At 37.5% G+C, this 9,894-nt stretch overlaps 1 pseudogene; it reads right to left on the reverse strand.

The window, feature by feature from the left end:
* Positions 1-1,263: 1,263 nt before the first annotated feature.
* Positions 1,264-3,159, reverse strand: LOC143594840 (U-box domain-containing protein 26 pseudogene; annotated as a pseudogene).
* Between the last annotated feature and the right edge of the window lie 6,735 nt (positions 3,160-9,894).

Genomic DNA, 9,894 nt, shown 5'->3' on the forward strand with positions numbered 1-9,894 from the left:
AAACAAAATTAAAGAGGATATAAGTTAAATATTTAAAAATATTCCATTTTTATGATTTTTAACTTTATTGTTGTTTTTTTTCCTGAAATCATAAAAATAAATATATATGTAACAAATTTAAATGGGTTTACACTTTTACTAAGTACTGTTTGCACATAAACCTATTAATGAATTTGAAAGATGATTTATGGATCATAATTCATAAGACATGCCAGCTACTCTGATCCCACCATGGTCAAAGATAGTCAAGGTTCACAATCAATAGGTAATGAATGCATGAAACACATGATGTCCACCAATGATTATTGACTCATCTTAAAATTAAATTAAATTAAAATAAAATCCAAAATTCAATTTGGATTTTTTTAGCCAAGTTATACTAATAGTTTTTATTTTTTATTTTTTATAACAATTCTTAACGTAATCTACTCCTACTAATCACCTGTTTGTTTCTTGTAGGATTTGAATACTTCACCACCATAATGTCCCTTGAAGACAGTTGAACTACATGATATAGAAAGTATTGATCACCAGCTTATTGGCCGAAAAATATAGACTAAAAAAACGGTTTGCCAATAAAAGGAAGCAAGTATTGGTAATTTTATGGTTTGTTTATAACCATTCGATTAATTTGTGTTATGTTCATTACCTCATAACTAATTAACTACATGTCTACATACACAACGCTGAAAATTTATAGTTCAATAGTGAAATCCACTCGTACGGTCACACAAACGCAAAATTTTCTCAATCTCACGGGATAAGGAGGTTCCAACTAATACAAACTAAGTAATTTGGTAGTTGTAAATTGTAAAATGTATATATAAAAAGAACTTGATATGAAAACTAATTGTTAAATATATATACTATTTTTTAAAAAAAAGTGGAGATAGTCGCACGTAATGACAGATCATGACCATATTATTAAAAGTTTGAGGTGATAATGGGTTTCGTTTGACCACTCATAAATAATATTCCAAAGCTTTTGTGTGTTCTCTTATTGTACATTTATAGATGTCTTCTACTTCATAGTTACCTTATGTAAACATGAACAAATATTTTGAGTAATATTGAAGAAAATAGTATTGGGAATGGAACTCTACGAGATCGAATCTCTCGTTATTTCTCAATAACTCACTGATAGAGTGGTCAGCTGTTGACCGATTATTCTTAAATAAATAAATTTATAAAATTAAACTTCAAGTTTTCCATTAGCAAAAGGCATCCAAAAATTTGTTACATACATATCTTCATCCTCTTTTATATACCCCACCACCACTTTCTAGAACCTCAATAATACTCTCTTTTTTCTAAAAACAACTTTTGTTTTCAAAACTAAAAAAAAGTGAACTAAAATCATCCACAAACACAAAAATAAAATAACTAAAATGTCCATTTAACCAGTTAAATTAAACAAAGTATACATCTAACATTTTTCTCCTAATGTTTACATTAAATCTGACTGACCTATATACTTTTTAATAATTAGCCGACGGAATTTTCAACTAATACAATTCTGTCACGCGTCATAAAACCGTCATATCGATAGTTTTTTAAAAATCTCGTCGGAGCCGACGAGATTTTCCGAAAATCGACCCGACAGTTTTATGACACGTGACATAATTATGTTAGTTGAAATCACGTCGGCTAATGTTCAAAAAGCGTACGGGTTAACAAGATTGAAGGTAAGCATTACGGGAAAAAGCTGTCAAACAACCATTTTGTTTACTTTGACCGTTAAAAAGGACATTTTCACCAATTTACGGATCAAAACGGAACGACGTTGCTGCATGCGAAATAATCATCCGAATTCCTAACCGTCTTGTCGGGCCACGAATCCTGTAACAATTTCAACAACTTTTGCGCCTTTCGCTTCGCCCGCTCCGTACAATCACTTTGCACCACCAACAACAACTGCGTCACCACTCCAACCACCACCGCCTCATCCCGCACCCGCTCCACCCCTGAACAAAGCGACAACAACGCGCCCGTCGCGTACTCTGTCGCCCGGTCCGAAACCTTCAAAACAATCTTAACCAAAACCGGCACCGTAAGCGCGTGCGCCGCAAACGCCGCGCACCCTTCCGGAACCCGGCACAAAAGCTCAACTATCGCCAACGCCCGTTCCGCGTCACATTTCTCGAAATCCGAAATGTTACAAATTATCGCCTCCGTCGCACCAGCGCCAACCGCTTTATGTCTATGCTCCTTAACCAAACATAAAGCGAATAACGCTTTAATCCCAACCTTTATTGCTCGCGGATACGTTGGGATATACTTTAATATCCCGACGATCCGCTCAAACACGTGTTCGTGTTTACTAATTTCCGCTCTAATTTCATGTGATTTCGTTAATGCGAGTAAGTTCTCGATTAACAAAGCGGAATTAACCCTAACTTCAATCGACGAATGGTCCAAACCCGAAATTAGGTACTTAATTCGATTCGGATCCGATATAATCAACACACACTCTGATTCCGATAACGAAAGCATCGATAACACCGCTAACGATTCAACCTCTAACTCATTCGAGTTAGAGTTAAAATTTAAACTTAAGCAACTGTTTCTAAATAATACTCCGATAAAAACCTCACGTGCTTGTGACTGGACCAAGACCGCGCGGTTTTTATCGGAGTCACGTGCAAGTGAAGCTAACCGCTTGACAGCGGTTAGCCTCACCAAGCTGGCACAAGATTCTATACCAGCTTGGTTAAGCAACGACCGTACGGTAGCTGGATCAGCCGGTTGTTTTGGCGTGGGGATCCGTTGGACACCGTACGGTCGGTGGGCCACACACCAGGCTTGGATAAGCCTGCGGAGTGTGTGGTTTGGGATTAATGTGAAGTCTGTTAATGGGAGTCTGGTGACCGGACACGTGGCGTGTCCGGTGGATGTCCATGACTCGATGCTGCACCGGTCGTAGGTCTGACCAGTGCAGACGGTGACCGGGTCGGTCATTAACTCGAGTGAGATTGGACACCGGAAGTGGTAAGGAATTTGGAAATTTACATCCAATGATTGTAAGCTGCCTGGCATGCTTATATATGTATAATAATAATAATAATAATATTAATACATGAATGTTGATATGAAATATAGAGGGAAAAATGCTAAGGCAATAGAGAAGAAGAAGAGGAGAGGTGGATTTATTATTAGCATGATATGTGACCAAGGTACTAGTATACTACTACTAGTAGTTCTAATTTTTTTTTCTTTTTTTTTCGCTACACACGTGTGGTGAGATTTAACTAGGGGTTTAACTATGGTTAATGAATGGGGGTGGGTTGGGGGGGGGGGTTCTGGTCAAAGATGGGTGGGGACCACTTTCATGTTGGAGGTGTATCTAAGTAACTTCCATTTGCATAGTGTGGGATGAAACTTTTTATTTAATTTCTAAATTGTTTCATTTTTGTTTTTACACCTTATGTTTTTATGTTTTTGAAACCGGTTTATTATGAGTGTGATTTTATTGGATTCGGTTGTTTAGATTTGGACTTTTTGGGAAATGGTTTGTGAACCAGAAATTTTAGGTGGACTGAATTCTAATTATAAATTTTAGTCTGTTTTAAAATCTTGAAACGATTAGCGTTTGAACAAAATCTAGAATTTAATTTTTGAATTAGATTGAATTCAATGATTTTGAAACGACTAATTGGATTTATGGATTTGAATTATATATAATTTTTTTCTATAATTTTGTTTATCTAAATTAGACAGAAATTGAATTTGTTGTTATAATCCATTTTTGAATTATAATTGGAATTCGGCTTGAATTTTAATTTTGTTTTAAAATTACAAGATTAATTAACATAAATAACTTAGAAATACAACTCATAAACACCTTTGTCTCTCTATATCTAAGATCACTTTTGCACTTTTCTTAGTATCTCTTTGACTATCTTTTATAAAATTTGAAATTGGTATTTAAAGATTTTCTTTATGAGTTACACACTTAAAACCTTTACCAATTTTGAATTGCAAAAGTGTGAAATTGACACAATTACCATTAGACTAAGGGGTGTGAGGGCTTTAGTGGGGGCTCCAGCAGAGCCAAGAACCAATAATATTATGACGTGTGGCAGAGAGAGAAACTGGATTAGGAGGGTGTTGGCGCCCCTGGCCCCTGGTGTGGGTAGCGCCCCTTTAGAGTCCCGCTAGCGCCCCACATCCTCTTTCTCTTCTTCCGCTACCATGCTCACGGGTGGTGTTGGAGCCCCCTCTAGCACCCCCTTGGTGTGGTACTAGCGCCTGGGGGCGCGAGCGAAGGGGCTTTAGCGCCCCCTTTGAAGCCCCCACACCCCTCAGTCTTACATGATCTCAACCCAACCCACATTGAGACCATATATTTTGACCAAATTAAATGCTTTGGGGAATGTATATACCATTTCTTATGTATATATATTTTAAATAATTGTGAGTTTGGTTACATTCCAATGGTTTGACCATTGCTATACCAAATGTAGTCAAAGATGACAAAGATGATGTCACCACCACAAAATAATATGTAATAAAAATTTACTATAATGAGGTACTTGGAGTGATTGCCTCAATCTTTGAATCCAAAAGAATTATATATAGATATATTGGAAAGGGACATTCATTTTATTTAATATAACAATTAGAAAGGTTGGCATGGGTGTCTTACACATTGTAATTCCAATGTAGGCAATTTGTAAAATTTATGGTGAAAGTGCTTTACAACTAAAATTTTGTTGTCATTTGTGTAAATCACCAAATGAGATAGACAACTCTTAAAGTGAAGTTGGCCAAACAATGCAAGTTTTTCATTGGTGTTTTGTCTTTTTAATAATTTTATTATTTAGACCTACTTCAAACTCTAAGTCTAGTAGTCTACCAAAGAAAATATTATATATATCTATATTAAAAAGAAAACATATGATATAAACAACTAATAATGCATTTTGGATAATCTACAAAATAATTTAAATTCTTTTTAGTTTTAATAAGAAAATGTATAAGTGGGTAGTGTTATTCAAATTCTTTTCAAATAAGAAGTTTGAACTTATTAATTTCAAAATAAATAAATTATTCCAGAACAATTTATTTCACTCATAAATAAAATAACTAGTTTTTAATAATTCAAATTATCGCATGTTGCCGTATTAGCCAATAATAATAAATGTATATACTTTAACCAATGATAATTACAACTTTTACTTTCGTAACGAAGAGTAATTCTTGTAACATAATCATCATAGATTTACACTCAATACACATTTAATTTATACATGATTTCGCTAGTACGGTTTCTTCATTTCATTGATAATCATTATTGTGATAGAAAACGAATGAAAAGTAAGTATAAATGTGTGAAGATTATGTTACCAGGAGTGCTCTTTGTAACAAAAGTTAAAGTTAAAATTATTATTGATCAAAATGCAACCAATTATCATAGCTAAAATTATTAAAATTCAATTTTTTAAAAAACCTCAAAATAGTTTATTGATGTATTTAAGTATAATAAATAAAATTTAATTAAAATATATAAATATATAATAATTTGATGAGAGGAATGTGCGGGGGCCCTATTGTCTGTTCTTTTTGTTCGTGCTCCCGACCGTGGATAACACTACCCACCGGTCCCCACAAAACCAAAGTTTCATATAATTACTTAATAAATTATATATTAAACAATAATAATAATAATTGTATAAGTTTTATGTCTTGAACTCTATTATTAATCTAGGAGTTAGAATACTAATTTTAAGTTCTAATGATATGATTAATCACACTTTCGTTATTAAAGGCAGTCTCACTTTAGACGTGTGTGTATAAAAACCAAGCAATACGATGCATTAATCTACTATGAGGAAATGATATATCAGTTCGAATGCTAGTTTCCATCCCGGTATTTAAGCACTAAAAGTAAAATGGCATGAACTTGGATTAGAAAGTTAGTTTCAAGATGATGAATGACACACCTACTTACTACGGGTGACAAATTCATACACGACATGAAAATAAGCAAGTTTTTTTTTATTAATTGTTAAATCTAATAGGTGTAGCAAGGCCATGTTCAGATTAACCTGTTTAATTAAACGGTCATGTTTATGCTGTTCCAGCAAAATAAACAAGCCAACATGTTTAACAAACAAACATGTTGACCCACCAATCGTTTATGACTGTTTAACCCATTTTTTACAACCCATCAACTGAAACGCATTGACAACGGACGGTGAACAAACAGCTAGTTTATGTTTATAAAACTACCCAAAGAGAGAACCAATTAGAATGTATATAGGGTCTAAAATATCATTTCTGAAACATGAAGGACATTAGATGAAAAATGAACAACCATTCAAATGGAATCTATACCTTGTAAATCAACCACATGACATCTATGTTGTTGTGTTAGCAACTACAGGTAGGTCCCACATCCAACGTAACGACGACCGACATTGTCTTTTGGTCAACCGGCAACATTTTATTATTCAGATATTTTGTTACAATTGTTTTCTAGATCAATTAGAAATAGTGTTATCATAGTAATTTGATTTAATAATTCAAATTATGATTAGTCGATAGGATTTTCTTTTTTTAGAACGGTGAATTTCATGTATTTAGGCTATCGCATTTTTTAAATTTGGAGAGCTTAGATGCCCCCACTCTGGCCAGACTATGTTTTTTTAACCGGGTACACGCTAGCTACAGAGTTTGGCTTGGGTGTTCCCCTAGGAAACCATACCGCTAGCTGCCACTTGATAGACGTTGTGCCGTCACAAGAGCATAACTCTCTAACGTAGCACACGGTGGGACAATAACTTATGTGGGCTCGGGATCCGAACTGACAACCTTGTACAAGGCCTATCTCGAATCCCTTATTGCTAAATATATTCATCTAAAGTGACATAAGTGAAGATCAAACTTGGGACTCCACTAAAGAATCCAAGCGTATCTACCACCAAGCCATAAGTGAGGGAACGATAAGAACTTTTAACTCTATCAATAATTTTGATGATTTCAGTGCCGTTAACTATTTGGGTATCCGGTTGTACTTAGACACCAAATGAGAAATAAGAATATATATATATTGATATAAGTTAGGATATGTAGGGCATACACTCACTCATACCTTTTCTTATTTCAAGCATTAACGAACCCATAGTGTTTAGGGGCATTGTCTTATTAATGGGAGGCTTAGGGACATGAAAAAATGGTGGTATGTGTGTGAAATGTTGATGAGTGGAAGTTAATCATCAACGACAATCTAGCCCTATATTGGCAAATTAATTATAAGTGGTGATTGGACGCTTGTTACTGATTTAGTTACGATTGATGGAGTTGTTCAAAGCTCACTGATGGTTTGTGTTAACGTAATTGATGTAATTGTTGCTGATTCTAATAATTATAACAACTACATTTCAACCACCAACTTAAACATTCTGATGGTCTGACACAACGAATTATATACTACATTTCTTCAAGAAAGAAGATTTTATGTACTTGTGAAATACTTTATTTTAAAAATGCATTATATTTATGATTCTGAAGGGGTATGCACCCGCTTTAACATCGAGCGGGACGGGTCAACCCACAAGATATAGACAAGAGGCTTGAAATCAGGAAACATCTGCGCGTGACGCATATCACATATGCGCAAGCGCAAGCGCAAGCGAGGCGGGTCAACCCACAAAGCCAAAACCTATGCGCAAGCGCATGAAACACCTGCGCGTGGCGCATATCACATATGCACACAACACACACATTTAGTGTGAGAATAAAGAGAAGACCTTGCGCATCCCCGGGATAGGCGCATAAAGGCCGCGCATAAGCGACACACAACAAATGAGACAATAGTCTAATCCAAATCAGGATAATGACAACCATGATTGTACTCATCAGGCAACCTTTCAGAAGGTATCTTTTAAGTAATAAAGAATGTGCTGATGTTGACAGCTGCCAATGAAGGGTGGACAACTCAGCAAAGCCCATGTGCCACCACGTGATGGCAGATGGGTCAGGTGAAATACCTTGGTCAGAGAATAATCAATGAAAAAGCACCAGGTGTCCTAAGTACACGTGGCGCGAAGCAATAGGAGGAGGCCAAAAAGGCCCTAATTGGTCTGAGCCCAATCATTGGAAACCTTAATACTATAAATACCACACCACCTCAACAGTGAGAGGAAGGCAAGAAAATATATGCTAAATCCTTTACTCATTTTCACATCCTGATTATCCTCTCCTACAATATCTGATTCTCACACCGGAGGGTTACCCCAAAGAGGACCCCTCTGTCCCTTTCTGAGGGGTAAGCTCACGGTGCTGTTCGTTTTGTAGGTGGAAGAACCTGTATCTCGGAAAACCATCGGTGATATTGCATACTCGTACCCGAGGAACGTTGATCGTATACAAGTAAGTCGATACACGCTTCTTCATTGGCGCCATCCGTGGGACGGTAACGAACCACACCTCAATCTTCCCCGTTTCATGCCTGATCTGTGTTTCTAGAGTGAAGGAGGTTAGATCTGGTTCTAATTCCTTCAGATCTGATTCCGTTTGAGCAACAGTTACGTTCGATATTCTTGTTTGTCTCTCTAGATCTGCGTTCATACGCAATGGGTGCCGGATCCAGATCTGATTTTTCAGTGTTCAATGCTGGAATAAGTTCTAGATCTATAGTCACAAAGCAAAAATTGGGTGTAAAAAAGGAATACACAGGTACAACTCTTTTTGCAGTGGGTACCATCATATTTGCATATCTTTGACTCATGTGGGAAGGCATCTTCTGGGAGAATGACAGGCTGTGTACAGCCTCAAAATAATAGCCATCAATATACTCCGCCGCCATCATGCGCGCCCGCAGAAACCACTGTGTGGGTCGGAAGACGGCTCCATTTCTTTGTTTTGCAAAGAAGACTCCGCCGTCATGCACGCGCTCCCGCGAGTCATCACTCCGCCGCCATGCTTGCGCGCCCGCGAGTCATCACTCCGTCGCCATGCATGAGCGCCCGCGGAAACCACAATGAAGGGGTATGCACCCGCCTTAACATCGAGCGGGGCGGGTCAACCCACAAGATATAGACAAGAGGCTTGAAATCAGGAAACATCTGCGCGTGGCGCATATCACATATGCGCAAGCGCAAGCGCAAGTGAGGCGGGTCAACCCACAAAGCCAAAACCTATGCGCAAGCGCATGAAACATCTGCGCGTGGCGCATATCACATATGCACACAACACACACATTTAGTGTGAGAATAAAGAGAAGACCTTGCGCATCCCCGGGATAGGCGCATAAAGGCCGCGCGTAAGCGACACACAACAAATGAGACAATAGTCTAATCCAAATCAGGATAAGGACAACCATGATTGTACTCATCAGGTAACCTTCCAGAAGGTATCTTTTAAGGAATAAAGAATGTGCTGATGTTAACAGCTGCCAATGAAGGGTGGACAACTCAGCAAAGCCCATGTGCCACCACGTGATGGCACATGGGTCAGGTGAAATACCTTGGTCAGAGAATAATCAATGAAAAATCACCAGGTGTCCTAAGTACATGTGGCGCGAAGCAATATGAGGAGGCCAAAAAGGCCCTAATTGGGTCTGAGCCCAATCATTGGAAACCCTAATACTATAAATACCACACCACCTCAACAGTGAGAGGAAGGCAAGAAAATATATGCTAAATCCTTTACTCATTTTCACATCCTGATTATCCTCTCCTACAATATCTGATTCTCACACCGGAGGGTTACCCCAAAGAGGACCCCTCTGTCCCTTTCTGAGGGGTAAGCTCACGGTGCTGTTCGTTTTGTAGGTGGAAGAACCCGTATCTCGGAAAACCATCGGTGATATTGCATACTCGTACCCGAGGAACGTTGATCGTATACAAGTAAGTCGATACACGCTTCTTCATTGGCACCATCACCTATTAC

The sequence above is a fragment of the Bidens hawaiensis genome, unplaced genomic scaffold (genome assembly GCF_021521415.1).
Source record: "Bidens hawaiensis isolate Kalapana, Puna unplaced genomic scaffold, B.hawaiensis_p1.1 tig00044236_1, whole genome shotgun sequence".
NCBI lineage: Eukaryota > Viridiplantae > Streptophyta > Magnoliopsida > Asterales > Asteraceae > Bidens > Bidens hawaiensis.